Source organism: Ascaphus truei, chromosome 5, assembly GCF_040206685.1.
Source record: "Ascaphus truei isolate aAscTru1 chromosome 5, aAscTru1.hap1, whole genome shotgun sequence".
NCBI classification, from domain to species: Eukaryota; Metazoa; Chordata; class Amphibia; order Anura; family Ascaphidae; genus Ascaphus; species Ascaphus truei.
In genome coordinates, this window is record NC_134487.1 from 73,299,089 (window position 1) to 73,315,410 (window position 16,322).

The following is a 16,322-nucleotide window of genomic DNA, read 5'->3' on the forward strand; positions in this document are numbered from 1 at the left end:
TTCAATAAAGACTACAAACACAGAAGGAAAGAAGCACAAACTCCCATTGTGTGATCCATGTTTAATCAAATATCACTGAACATGAAGTTCAGAATTCAAAATCCTGTCCTATCAAATGATAAGGACAAAGAAGTATCAAAAATGTTCAAAAAAGAGACAAAATAGTGTAATTTAATAGAAGAATTGAATATATGCGTGTGCCCTTACAATGTAAAGGTGGGATGACATCTTATCTGTGAGTTTCCGTGAACGATCCAGCACTTGGGTGGTTGCCTCCTCCTTTCACTGACTGGTGATATCTGCAGGCAGGCCACAAAATACATACCAAAAAACCCCACCCCTCTAAATACATGTAACCCCACCCCGCAATACATAATAAAAATACCCCGCCCCCGCCAATACATTTTTAAAAGACCCCCACCGCCTCAATACATTTTAAAAAGACCCCCACCGCCTCAATACGTTTTAAAAAGACCCCCACCGCCTCAATACATTTTTAAAAAAGACACCCAATACATTTTTAAAAGACCCCCCAATACATTTTTCACATCACCCCCCCCCCTACATGCCCCATCTCCCTCACATCACCCCCCTGCATGTCCCATATCCCTCACATCACCCCCCTGCATGTTCCATCTCCCTCACATCACCCCCCCTGCATGTCCCATCTCCCTCACATCACACCCCCTGCATGTCCCATCTCCCTCACATCACCCCCCCTGCATGTCCCATCTCCCTCACATCACCCCCCTGCATGTCCCATCTCACTCACATCACCCCCCCCCCCCTGCATGTCCCATCACATCACCCCCCCCTGCACGTCCCATCTCCATCATATCACCCCCCTGCATGTCCCATCTCACTCACATCACCCCCCCTGCATGTCCCATCTCCCTCACATCACCCCCCCTGCATGTCCCATCTCCCTCACATCACCCCCTGCATGTCCCATCTCCCTCACATCACCCCCCCTGCATGTCCGATCTCCCTCACATCACCCCCCCTGCATGTCCCATCTCCCTCACATCACCCCCCCTGCATGTCCCATGTCCCTCACATCACCACCCACCCCCCTGCATGTCCCATCTCCCTCTCTTCTCCACCTCAAGCTGCGGCGTGCAGGTTGCGGGCGGGCAGGTTGCAGGCAGTAGGCGGCGGCGTGCAGGTTGCGGGCGGGCGTGCAGGTGGTGGGCGGGCGGGCAGTAGGCGGCGGCACGCGCATGCATACACACGCGCGCTAGAGCGCGGCTGTGTGCGGGCTTGGGGGGGAGGGGAAGAGCCGGGCGGCACGCGCATGCGTACACACACGTGCGCGCCCTAGAACGCGGCTGTGTGCGGGCTCGGGGGTAGAGTGAAGAGCCGGGGAAACCTGGGAGAGGATGAGCTGGGGAGCCGGGGAGAGCCAGGAAACCGCTGGGGCGGCCAGTCGGAACCCCTGGGACTGCTCCGCGGAGCCCCGGTTGGTAATCACTGTCCTAGAGACTGCTGGATCGTTCATGGCTACTCACACCCACTTTTACATTGTAAGGGCACATGCATATGTTGAATGACACTAATTTGTGTCTTTTTTACTTGCCTATTTTTTACGTACATTTTTGATACGTCTGACATTATTTGATAGGACACGCTTTTTAATTCTGAAATTCATGTTCAGTGATATTTTATTAAATAGGGATCACTCTACGGGAGCTTGTGCTTTCCTTTTTTGTTGATAGATTCTTCCTGGCCCTGGTCTGTGTCCTGTGAAGCTGCAGCTGCTCCTGAGATCCTTTTAGAAGAATGCCTTCTCTTTTTATTTTTTTTTCCTACAAGCACTTTCTTAACGATTAACTTTTGAGACTCTTTTCATTGTGGACTATTCCTATAACAAAACAAGAGACCCAGAGAGGTAGGGTCAAGAAAGCACCCCCCCGAATTATGCACTCATTGCCTATTAAATTGTATATGGCATAATACCCTACATGGATGATTCTGCTACATGGTATACTCAAGTCTGAAGAAGAGTGCTAAAAATGAAAACAATACAATTTTATTGCATCAAATTCATTAAACACTCAAATGTTAAAAACATATATAGTCCTCGTAGTGGAGTCAGAGCAACCCATAATAAGTACAAATGAGTGATCCTTATTTATTAATAGGTATAGGGTCCTCAGAAGCTGCAGACATATAAATGTAACCCCTTGATATCCAGTACAGCAGCGGTGGTAATCACTATGTGATAAAGGATAGTGACCATCTAATAGATGAATAGTATAAGGGAGTAGATTGCTAAATTTAGAAACCAAACAAATGGTGTTGAATAAAATACAAATACAGTTTGATTTAACCCAGGTTGGTTTAGTGATAGCCGGAGGCTGAGATTATAGTAGGCGCGCACACGCAATGGAGCGCATGGCGTCGCGCGTGCCTGTCGCCCGAGCAATGGGTGCATTGTGATTGACCGATTAGGGAGGCGTGGTGGACACATCACCAGGCTGGTTCGCCCTAACTGGCTGAACTACTCGCGTGACGCGGCCACAGTGGGGGGAAAAGCAAAATGATTTGTAGCTTGAAAAATCTGCCAAACGGTCACTCTGCATCACACTCGCGCGCACTATGGCCACTCTCATTGACTTCCACAGATTTGTTCCCGAGGCGCACGTCATTGCGTCTACTATAATCGCGGCCTAACACTTTGATACTGCCACTATAGTTAGGTGATTAGATGTTAGTTAACGTCATGCATGCCTATTTGTTCAGAGCAAGTAAAATCTATATAGTGTGGGTGATCTGACCACACAATCTGGATACAAATCAATCTGATTTATAGGCAAAGGGTTGGAGTTGGTCTCGTTTACCAAAGTAAGAAGAAGTTTACTTTGGTAAACGAAACGCGTCGCGACTGTTGTGGCTGGCGGTTTTACTACCCACCACCAGTACACATTCAAGAGTATCGTTTCTGCCCGTTCCCGATCGTTTCTACGCTATCAATAACGGACAGGCATCCTAAGGACACCTATAGAGGGCTCCGGTTCCTGCGCATGCGCGCTACACTCCTGACCACGCTACCACACGTGGAGGATAGGAGACAGAACGGAGACAGCCCCAGCGCGCGGGTCTGATCTCCCAGAACTGAGACTGCCCATCTATTTCCTATGTGATGCCCTACTCCTGTGATAGACATCAGAATCGGGGATTATTAAAGAAATTTTATATGTAAGTTACTATTATTTTTATTTGTTGCTAATACAATTTATATCTCTCATCTTGGTGCGCTCTTGTGTTTCTTCTTTTTTGCTAACATTGGTATCGCCGTCGGAGTTTCCGGTGGAAGCCACATTTGGAGGTGGGGGAGACACCTCATAACACAAGAGCAGCAAAAGAACAGAGAGGGATCAACATTCCAAGTTTAAAGAGCCAGAGCGCGGACTGAACTTTTCATTATATGTCTGTTATCAGTAATTGTTTGCAATCTAAATATTTGGATTCTGGGTCCTTTTTTTGCTTTTCCCCCCTTGTATCAACCCACCACAGATTGGTGTGTCTGTAATCAAGATCAGCATGTGAATCCAGGGGTTAATATATATGTTATGTATAATTCTGTTCTCTACTCCTGATATAGTTATTTCACATTAATAACTGATTAATATATAATATGTATTTATTGATACAGGTAGTCCTCGCTATCCAACGTTTCACGAATGGCATATCCAATGCTTTACAATGCCGGAATGCGATATCCAACGCTCACGCCACTGATTAACATGGGATTCACTTTACAACAGTTTCACTATCCAACGCTACTTCCAGAACGGATTCCGTTGGATAACCGAGGACTGCCTGTACAATCCTTTTTCCACTGGTGTGATTGCAGTTTATTCACTTGAGACACATATTCTCTTTTTTTGTATTTATATAACACTTAATATAATAGTTCTATTTATTTATGCACAATTTTTATTTAGGGTATACATCCCTTTGTAGTCACATTTTATTAATATTACTAGCACACTTCACAACTTTTTTTCAACATTACTAAACATTCAGCCAAATTTGTTTCACATATTCACAAATTACTATTTAATTGCTTCAATTGATATCCTCATCTTACGATATACACATTAGTATACACTAATAATATCATTACCATTCTTCACCTTTAATATATTGACTTAGCTCAATTTTTTTCAGCTTTCTGCCCTTGTCTCTTCAATAAATAATCTGGTCGCTCTTCCTTCTTGTACTGATCACCTCACCGCTGGGAAAATTTACCCGAGTCCCTGAAATCCACTTCCTGTCTAAGTTCCTTCAAGATCTCGGCTGTTTCTTTTAACATGTTTGCAACTGTAAATTGTAATGTTGTCAACTTTACTTTGCCCAGGACATACTAGAAGGCGAGTGGTAACTCTATCAATGTATTACTTCCTGGTAAAATATTTTATATTATAATATAATACATATACACTATATTTGCATAATATGTTTAATGTTGTGAACGAGATGGCACAGAGGAGACGTTTTTAGGGCCGTATTCTTGGGTCTGACATCTTCCGTGGATATGCACTCCTCCATCTCCATGGTTACTCGAAGTCTGAGTGTTATACTATATTCAAATGTCATTGGTCAAAAGTGTGATGTGCTAAGGGCATATTTACCAACTTTCCCCATTTATCTGGGAGATGCCCTGATTTTTACCTAAAATAAAAAATTTTTTGCTTTCAACTTTAAATTAATTCCCTCATCCCAATGCAAGCCAATGAAAGTTGGATGAAATCTCCTGCATTTTCAACCTGAAATACGTTTTCAAATGTTGGCTAACATGACTAGGTGTAATAGAATACCATTGTTTTTTTATCCGCCCAGAACCTGTCAAAAATACCACCCGAAAAGCTTTGCCCCAAAGTTTATTAAATGTAGATACATTTATTTTTCAATTTAGGACAGTGCAACCACTCTTTTTCAAGCCATTTTGACCGCTGCTTTACAATCCCAATGAAAAAATGATTTGGTCAGTCTACGCTTCATAGCCGTCTCATCCAATGACTCAAATGAGTATTGCATTATAAGATTTTTTTATGGACAAATTCTGACTGAATTCCTTTATGATTGAAGTCTGTGACATTCCTCGTGACATAAGAGTGTGACTCGACGTGCCCGGAATCTGAAACAAGTCGCTTTAATTTTCTATATTATACACAACATAAGCAAACTGCTGCCTGTTCCTCTGTATACAAGTGTGACATACAGTACTGGCTAATCTGTTTATCTGTGATTCAGTTCCTGCTTGGTCCTCTACACTGCGCGTTTGCAAATCATTTTGTTATTTTGTACAGACCTTGAAATCAAGATGTGTGTTTCCCTGGAAAATAAATTGAGGAAATGATTTTATAAAAAAAAAGTGAAAGTTTCCCAGATTGTTTAACCTATCACCTTAATAAGATTAACAGGATTTTAATACAAGGGCTTTCTGAACCTCTCAAGTCTCCTTATTACACATTTTGAGATTTCCATAGAAAGAGTTGAGCAAATTTAAAGGACAGGAAATTGAGTTATTTCCGTCTGCTCACCTATCCAACTTCTGTTTTAAAGCACTTCTCACTATTTATTAATTAGACATGTCTTTGTCTAACAACTTAAAAATGTTTGTGTTTTTTTAAATATCGTCATTGAATTTCATAATGTCAATTAAATATTGCTATATCAAGATACATTTTAAAATATTTCTCACTGATCCATAGACGGGGGGGGGGGGGGGATTTCCTCTTGGATTATTTTGTTACAACTTTTGTGGTACACAGCTATATTACTACTAAACAGGTGAAAAAACTAAAGGCATAGACATCTCTTAAGTACTGTTTATTTCTGTAATTTCTTCAATACAGTTAATTAAATATTTGAAAAAAACTTTCAATATTATAAACAAAAACACTTTGCACTCTGGAGCTGAGGTAATAATCTGCTTTCTTGTCTTGACCTCACTTCACGTGTAAATTCATAAGCAACTTGAAAAAATGAAAGTAAATAAGGCACCTGGCCCCCATGGGCGTCCGCTCCCCCTCCCGCTCCCAACGTGGGATGGAGGGGGAAGTACCAGCTCCGCTGCGGCCCGCTCCCCCTCCCGCTCCCAACGTGGGACAGAGGGGGAAGTACCAGCTCCGCTGCGGCCCGCTTCCCCCCCTTGGCCAGCTTCCCGCGCACCCACCTCCCACGTGCCCCCCGGCCCACCTCCCGTGGCCTTGCCCCCCCCCCCCCGAGCCCACCTCCGTGCCCCCCCCGAGCCCCCCTCCCGCGCCCCCTCCCCAAACGCACCTCCCGTCCCTGGCAGCTGCCGCGGGGATATCGGGGGCAGAATGGGATATCGGGGGCAGGAGGGGGAAGCGTCCGGCGACAAGCTGCACCCACCCGGTCAAGGTAAGTCACCCCACCCAGTCACTGTCACCATAACCCACTGTCACTGTCATCCACTGTCACCGTTACCCACTGTCACCATTACCCACTGTCAACATCAACCACTGTCACTGTCACCCACCCACTCACTGACTGTCACTCACCAAGTCACTGTCACCCACCCAGTCACTGTCAAGTCACTGTCCCACCCAGTCACTGTCACTCACTCAGTCACCCAGTCACTGTCTCCCACCCACCCACTGTCTCCCACCAACCCAGTCACTGTCTCCCACCCACCCAGTCACTGTCTCCCACCCACCCAGTCACTGTCTCCCACCCATCCAGTCACTGTCACCCATCCACCCAGTCACTGTCACCCACCCACCCAGTCACTCTCTCCCACCGTCATTCACCCACCCACATTCAAAATTCACCCACCCACCCACTGTCATTCACCCACTGTCATTCACCCATCCACCCACTCACTCACTGTCATTCACCCACCCACCCACCATCATTCATCCACCCACCCACCATCATTCATCCACCCACCGTCATTATCCCACCCACCCACCATCATTCAACCGTCATTCACCCACCCACCGTCATTCACCCACCCACCCACTGTCATTCACCCACCCACCCACTGTCATTCAACCACCCACTGTCATTCACCCACCCACTGTCATTCACCCACTCACCCACTCACCCACTGTCATTCTACTGTCATTCACCCACTCACCCACCCAGGCAGGCAGACACATGTCTTTTGTTGAAAATATGAAAATAAACAGGTTGCATTGTAATGTTTTATGCTGTAGTACAATAAGAAAACAGTTAAGTAAAAGTTGCGCTCTAAAAGATTTTATTTCATGGTAGGTGCGCTATGGGTTCGGGGGGCGCTATGGGTTCGGGGGGGGCCTGCTCCTTTCATTTGTCCTGGGCCCCATGATTTCTGTTGGCGGCTCTGCCTGGATCACTCGCAGTCCTGGGCTGTTTTTGGCATTTATGGCGCCGTACAGTACGTTTAAGGCGCATTAAACGTCAAAAACAGACTCTGGGTGGACCGGGACGGAGGTGGGTGGAGCGGGACGGAGGTGGGTGGGTGGACCGGGACGGAGGTGGGTGGGTGCCCCTGGTGCCGCGGCAGGCAGCTAGTGGTAGGCTAGCCTATGCTGCTACGCAGGAGGAAGCGCAGCGCACTGTCATTGGTAGCACTCGGGAGTGATGCGGCTCTCATTGGTAACACTACCTACCAATGAAAGCCGTCTCACTCCCAAGTCGGGACCAATCTGTGCCGCAGCCGGGACCGCCATTGCGCTGTGGTTATAAATTTTGCCCCCCCCTGAAAAAATTTCTGCGGACGACCATGCTGGCCCCGATGGCATACATCCAAGAGTTCTCAAGGAGCTAGTAGATAGATAAGTGGTGGTTTGGTGCATCACCATAGATAGCTCATTGATATAGTGATAATTCCATATACCATAATGGATCCAGGTTCAAGGACATAGAGTATAATCCATAACATCCCAGGGTGAGAAACCAGAGGCCTGGTGGTCCCACGCGGGTACCCCAAAATAGGTCTCCTAATAATGGTGTACTACACCCTGAGGAAATAACTCAATCAGTCCAGCACTGGAGGGTAATACTATAATGGGCCAAGGCCCTTTACCTTCCTTAGTGGTATCCTTGATGGGTGGATCCGTTCCAGCGTGCAGTCCTCTCAGGGTAAACACAAGCAGCGAGGATGTGAGAGGTGAGAAAGTCCTTTACGGACGAAACGCGTAGGTGCGTTCCTACCATTGTTTTTTTGCACTGACCATTAAAGCACCCTTTTAATACTTATCCCTGTTTGGAGTTACCCTCATTTTGGCGAACCACTAGCTGGTATGCTGCCAAGAAACGCTGCTGTGCTCCTCTACATCCTCGCTGCTTCTCAAGGAGCTAAGCTCAGTAATAGCCAAACCATTACATTTAATATTCAAGGACTCCATTTCCACAGGCTCAGTACCACAAGATTGGCGTAAAGCAGATGTGGTGCCTATATTTAAAAAGGGAGCTAGATCACAACTGGGAAATTACAGACCTGTAAGCCTGACTTCAATAGTGGGGAAACTACTTGAAGGTTTAATACGGGATAATATTCAGGAATACCTAATGGAAAACAAAATTATTAGTAATAGTCAGCATGGATTTATGAAGGATAGATCATGCCAAACTAACCTAATTTGTTTCTTTGAGGAGGTAAGTAGGAATTTAGACCAGGGTAATGCAGTTGATGTGGTCTACTTAGATTTTGCAAAGGCTTTTGATACGGTTTCACACAAGAGGTTGGTGTACAAAATAAAGAAAATTGGACTCAGTAATAATATATGCACCTGGATTGAAAACTGGTTAAAGGACAGACAACAGAGGGTTGTCATAAATGGAACTTTTTCAGGTTGGGCTAAAGTCGTGAGTGGAGTACCTCAAGGATCGGTACTGGGACCCCTGCTTTTTAACTTGTTTATTAATGACTTTGAGGTTGGGATCGAGAGCAAAGTCTCCATATTTGCTGATGATACTAAATTGTGTAAGGTAATAGAATCAGAGCAGGATGTCATTTCTCTTCAGAAGGACTTGGAGAGACTGGAAATGTGGGCAGGTAAATGGCAGATGAGGTTTAATACAGATAAAAGTAAGGTTATGCATTTGGGATGCAAGAATAAAAAGGCGACTTACAAATTAAATGGAGATATATTGGGGGAATCCTTGATGGAGAAGGATTTAGGAGTGCTTGTAGACAGCAGGCTTTGCAATAGTGCCCAAAGTTATGCAGAAGCTGCAAAGGCAAATAAGATCTTATCTTGCATTAAACGGGCAATGGATGGAAGGGAAGTAAACATAATTATGCCCCTTTACAAAGCATTAGTAAGACCACACCTTGAATACAGGCATACCTCGCTTTAAGTACACTCACTTTAAGTACACTCGCGAGTAAGTACATATCGCCCAATAGGCAAACGGCAGCTCACGCATGCGCCTGTCATCACGTCCTGAACAGCAATACCGGCTTCCTGCCTGTACCGAAGCTGTGCACAAGCGGGGAGACTATAGAGACTGTTACACATGCGTTATTTACATCAGTTATGCACGTATATAACGATTGCAGTACAGTACATGCATCGATAAGTGGGAAAAGGTAGTGCTTCACTTTAAGTACATTTTCGCTTTACATACATGCTCCGGTCCCATTGCGTACGTTAATGCGGGGTATGCCTGTATGGAGTACAATTTTAGGCACCAATCCTAAGAAAAGACATTATGGAACTAGAGAGAGTGTAGAAAAGAGCCACTAAATTAATAAAGGGATGAACAATCTAACTTATGAGGAGAGGCTAGCTAAATTAGATTTATTTACATTAGAAAAGAGGCGTCTAAGAGGGGATATGATAACTATATACAAATATATTCGGGGACAATACAAGGAGCTTTCAAAAGAACTATTCATCCCACGGGCAGTACAAAGGACTCGGGCCATCCCTTAAGGTTGGAGGAAAGGAGATTTCACCAGCAACAAAGGAAAGGGTGCTTTACAGTAAGGGCAGTTAAAATGTGGAATTCATTACCCATGGAGATTGTGATGTCAGATACAATAGATTTGTTCAAAAAAAGGTTGGACATCTTTTTAGATGTGAACGGTATACAGGGATATACCAAATAAGTATACATGGGAAGGATGTTGATCCAGGGATTAATCCGATTTCTAATTCTTGGAGTCAGGAAGGAATTTATTTTCCCCCTTATGAGATATCATTGGATGATATGACACTGGGGTTTTTTGTTTGCCTTCCTCTGGGTCAATAAGTAAGTATAGATATAGGATAAAGTATCTGTTGTCTAAATTTAGCATAGGTTGAACTTGATGGACGTACGTCTTTTTTCAACCTCATCTACTATGTAACTATGTAACTATTGTCCAGAAATCAACAGTACAGAAATAACCCGCCTTTAAATTTGAATACTATGGTTTATATATAAGAGAGCAACATATTCCATAGCACAGTACGCCGAAAGAAAATATGAAGAAATGGATACAATACAAACTACAAATGAACATGGAATAAAGATTCAAATCAAAGAAATGTCTGTGTCAGTACTTTTTTTGTCCTATATTTTTTAATAAACCTTTTTGTTCATGATTCCCATCTTCTTTTGTGAATGAGCAGTGCATCGGCTTTTTTCAATTTTTTCTGTGATTGGAATCTTTATTCTGTGTATCTGACCCGGCCTCGGAGCACGCGCTATGGGAAGCAGTCCGGAAGCGGTTTCCAAGTGAATGACAGCTCAACAGTGATTGTGCTATAGGATATTCAAAGGCAGGGGGGGTGTCAAAGGCAGGGGGGGGTGCGTGAATGGCATGGATTCCTCCCCCTGCGTTTCCTCACCTGGCAGCATGCTGCGCTCCTCCTCGGGCTGCCACCGGTTCTCTCCCCTCTCGTGGCCTCCGCCGACTCCCGGTGGCACAGAGGAGCTATTGCGCGGCCGCAACTCCTGCCGCCCTCCTCCTCTGGGATGTTGAGCCAGGGTAGCGGCGTGTGGGGGTGGGGGGTGAGCCGTAGACAGCGTGCTCTGGGGGTGGGGGAAAGTGGGAGAGCGCCGGGGAGCGGCTTACGCATGTCACCCCCCCGGCCACGCATCTCTCTCCCCTCTGGCTGCAGGGAGAGGCGGAGATGAGTTGTGTGTGTGAACGCAGCCATTGTAATGCGAGTGCAGGCTCCCGGTGGCACAGAGGAGCTATTGCGCGGCCGCAACTCCTTACCGCCCTCCTCCTCCTCCTCGGGGATGTTGAGCCGGGGTAGCGGCGTGTGGGGGTGGGGGGTGAGCCGTAGAGAACGTGCTCTGGGGCGTGGGGGGAAGTGGGAGAGCGCCGGGGAGCGGGCTTACGCATGTCACCCCCCCGGCCACTCATCTCCCTCCCCTCTGGCTGCAGGGAGAGGCAGAGATGAGTTGTGTGTGTGATTGCAGCCACTGCAACGTGACATGGGCCATGAAACATGACTACAACAATGTTTGAATCTGTATGGGTCCATATCCGGGGATTAAGGGGTGGAGGGGCGAGAGGATACATTACATGTGTTAATCAGTATTAAACATATTATGTTTAACTCTATAGTGTTTCTGTGCACCGGTACCACTACTATGAAGAGAGTAAGGTGGGGAAGACGGTACAAGAGACAGCAAGACATTATGATAGGGGTGAAAACAAAGAGTAATGTTTCATTATTAACCTTAAGATCTGCTAGATTGGCGTATGTTACGCCAGGTACAGCTAAAGGATGTTTACCTTGTACCTAAAGTAACTAGACTGTACTACTTCACCTATCTCCATAGATATTTCTTATTCAACTACAGTGTACCACTATCTGGGTTTCTGGAGTATTAGGACAAATAAAAGGGCAGAGCAGAGGTGAAAGGTGTTCAATCATAAGGGTGAGGTTTTAGAAATAAAAATGCTGAGCAAATACAGTATAACTCTTCTTTATCTCCTGTGTTTGCACCATACTGCCTGAGTCAACGTTGTTAGGTGGGTGATTAAAATGATGAGTTCTGTAAACAATGCTGATTAATTGTTGCCAAACACTAGAGTTGTCCCGCCCTTGACAGGCATACATGCATTGCATGCAGTCCTTGTGTTTGTGTCCTAATCCAAATCCGGAAATGCAGAAATGGATAGTTACAGAAGAGGAGCAGAGATGGCAGCAGCAACAGCATCTTCTGCAGCACCAGCATCAGGAGTGGTGTCGCACCCAGAGATGCAGTCGGTGCACCACCCCCACCCCTTCCACTGATACGTGGTCACCAGGAGGGTATATCTTTTATTATTTTTTTTCAATACCATTACCCGTATTGTAATTGTGCTTGCGTGTTCCCTGCTAATTTAATTCCTACATTCAAATTTTTTTATTTATTGTTTAGGCCGAGACTGGAATCATGCACTGCAGGTTTCGGTGAGTGCCATGTGATTGGCGCTGGTTGGTCCATCACCAGCAATTTATGACACCCCTTCTGAAGGGTGTACAGATGGACCCTTTTTTTGCTTTGGAGCCGTGGCGCCACTGTCGCTCGAACCGCAGCACCTGGGCAATAAAGGTGGGAGTTACATTAGTTTTATCAAGAGTTTTAATTTATTGGTAAATGAGGCTGCTGACAGAGTTCTCTACATTACATGTTATAGAAAGCAACTGATTCAGAGCTTGTCCAATTTGCAGCAAGGTGTAAAACATGTACAGTCTTTACAGCCAGGTAGTGTACACTACATACCTGTATAATACACCAGTGTATTGTATTTCCACAGTTTCCATACTGATTGTACCAAAAGTAACAAACTGGTTTGTTGCTTTCCCCTAAACGTTAACTGTACATGAAGCAGGGTAGACAGACAGGGTCAGGAAAGCACCTACAGGGAGGACCAGACAGTCACAGTCTTCCATTTGTGTTGTTTTGTTGTTGTTGTTTTTTTATTTATTTGGGGACCGTTTAGCAGGTTGGTGGGGGAGGTTGTTGGTGGGTAGTGGTTGTGGTGGGGAAGCTGTTGCGTGATTGATGAGGTTTGAGGCAGGTAGTGGGGAGGGGAATGTTGGGGGGTTGGTGAGTGTTGTTGGTGGGTAGTGTGGGGGTTTGTGAGTGAGTTGTGGGTAATATCGGGAAGTGTTAATGGTTGGAGGCGAGTCTGTTGGAGAGTTGTAAATAGGGGGAATGTTGAGTGCATGTTTTAATATAGATATATATGTAACCCGATTAGATGAAAAAAAACTAAAAAAGGAGCACTGCAATAGAAGAGAACTGGAGGGGAATTGAAGCAAAAAAAAAAACAAAAGTTTATTGAGGCATGTAGCCTAAAAAGTTAAAAAGGAAACCTCTAACGCATTTCTCGTCACACAGCTAACGGTCTTCGTCATCCCGTACATGAAGGGTTATTAACACCATATCTCCTGCTTTACACACTTCGTCCAGGGCATTGTAGCACCCTTCATTGAGGTAATTCCTCTATTTTTTATATATATGTAACCCCCCCTGGTGGATAACTATTATCTATATAATCCAGTGTTTCCCAACCTTTTTTGTTTGGAGGAACCCTTGAAGTATTTCGAAAAATCTCGGGGAACACCTATCTGACTTTCACATATTAGGTTCGGCAGGGGTAAATCACAACATTTCACACCTCACGAGCCACCTCTATTTCTCACCCTCTACCCGTTTATTTCTCTCCCCTGCGTCTCACTCTTACTCCCTCCTTTCCTCACTCACTCCCCCCCTCTCTCCTCTCACTCGCCCCTACCTTCCGTCAATTACCCCACTCTCACTCAATCCCCCCTACAAAATAAATGCCAAAAAACCCCACCCCCCTAAATACATATAACCCCACCCCGCAATACATAATCAAAATACTCCGCCCCCACCAATACATATTAAACTTGTAAAGTGAGAAGGGCCGAACGACTCCAAGGAAAATAGATTCGGGCTGCATGGGTAAAATAATCACCATCATCATCATCATATCTCCCCCAGCACACATCATTATCATCCTCATATATATCCCCCAGCACCCCTCATCATCATCCTCATATCTCCCGCAGCACTCCTCATCACCATCATCCTAATATCTCTCCCAGCAACCCTCATCATCATCCTCATATCTCCCCCAGCACCCCTCATCATCATAATCCTCATATACCCCCCTGCATCTAACATCACCCCCCTGCATCTAACATTACCCCCCTGCATCTAACATTACCCCCCTGCATCTCACATCACCCCCCCTGCATCTCACATAACTCTCCAGCCCCTGCATCTCACATCACTCTCTCCCCGTATCTCACATCACCCACCCCTCCGCATTTCACATAACCCACCGCCACCCTGAATCTCACATCATCTCCCTTCCCCCCCCCCTCCTCCCATATGCCTACCTCAGGCAGGAGGAGAGGCTGGTATCCTCCGGTTGCCAGCGGAGGAGGAGGCGGTGGCGGACAGCAGAATGGCAGACCAGGCAGGACTGCACGCGCTCCCTCTAGCTAGCAGCAGGCACCGGAGGTGCCGGGTCACACTGCTGGAGCGCGGTCCTACCCTGCAGTCCTGAGAGCGAGTGGGCTCTGTTGGGGGGGGGGGGGGCCGTGGTCCGTAGTCGTAACCCTTGAGACTGCTTCAATGAGCCCCAGGGTTCCATGGAACCCTGGTTGGGAATCACTGATATAATCTGTTAAATATAGTTGGTTGTTGTTGTATGTTAGGGCATGGTACTAAAATGTTGCAAATAGCAAACTGTGACCCTAGCTCCGCCCTTGTTCCAGAAAGGACCCACTCTGTCATCCAGAGTGGGTGTATACTAGACAGGGTTCTTGCCACCTCCCTAGTTGCCATGGCGATCCCTGATGCCACCATGGCCTATAAATATTGGGGGTGTGAACCCAGACCCAGGAGGAGCCCTCATGTCACCAGGGAGTAAGGAGTGGGGTCTCACTATATGTATGTCTATGTGAAATCTATGTGAGTGAGTACTGTCACCTTTTATTATTTTCTATAATAGGGAAGAGTGCCCTTATTAGTAGAGTCGTCATTAGTAATAGTACTGTGTTCCTCTCTCTGATGGAGGGAACATTAAAAGGATGACGCAAGTCATGTGGACCTCCCTGGGCAGATTGTATGGAGTCCAGAGAAGCATGACCTGTCCATATCTACCGTTCAATAAAACCAGTTCTGTTAACTAAAAGTCTCTGACGCCCTCTATACCACCATCCATGTACCTCAACAACAGTTCAGAAGCTTACAGCATTCCAAACAGTCAGACACCAGCCCTGAGACCCAGGTATGCCACGAGAGTCCAGTGCACAACATCAGCACTTCCACTTACATACACCTGTGCAACACCCTCTTTTTGAGCCGGGTATGGAGAGGGGTTACATATACATATATATGTATATATTTTGACAATAAAAATATAAACTTTATTTTTCAACACTTTTTGCTGTGTGTTTATTACCATCTAAGGTAAAGGAGTGTTCTAAGGGGGTTGTTGTATAAGTAGTGATTAAAAGCCAACATTTGTGGAGGGGGTAAGGGGGGTTACATTAGAAGTGCTAAACAGTATTAAGCCAATAGTGTTAAACCCTGTAATGTTCCCATGCACAGCTACAGTACAACTGAATTATATTTTCCTTGCATTTTAAAAAAAACTACTACAGTATATCACCTCATGTAATAAATATTCAACTATCACTGTCAGGATTTTTTGGGTCACAAATACATTGATGTTGCTGTCTCCACTTCCCCCTCCCCACAAACAATAGTAAGCCAAGTAATGTCTTTTAATTGAAATTATACTGTACATGACCGAGGTTAAGGATTTGGGTTTTATTTTTGAAATGTGTGCTGACACGCATGTGTAGACAATGCCAACCTGCCGGGACATGAACACATACATTCGTAAGATAATTTTGATTGAGTGTGAGGAGGGGAGGGGTGGGGGGGAGTAAGAGGATGGGGCACTGAGTAAATGACCAAGGGAGGGGATGTAAGAGAGGGATGGAGTGAACGGGGAATGTGAGAGAGGATGTGCGATAGAGAGGGGGAAAAGAGAGGAGGGTGGAGTGAGAGAGAGAGAAGGGTGTGTGAATGAGAGATGGTTCATAAATCATTTATGATTAATAAATAATTTTCTATTTTGTCCCAGTTTGTCACTTTCAAAATATAGTCACTTTAGCTTTCTGTAATTTGGCCTATGCAGCTGTCTTTCCTATTGAAAATGCAGGGATACATTGAATTGCAATATGTACCTGGCATATTCAATATAGGGTGTCTGTATCTATTATTAAGGGGTAAACGCATGCAAATTGTGGACATTATTAAAATCCCTGCTCTCATTGGTCAACATTCCGTGCATTAATAGTCGGTAATGCAGACTAGAGGTACAC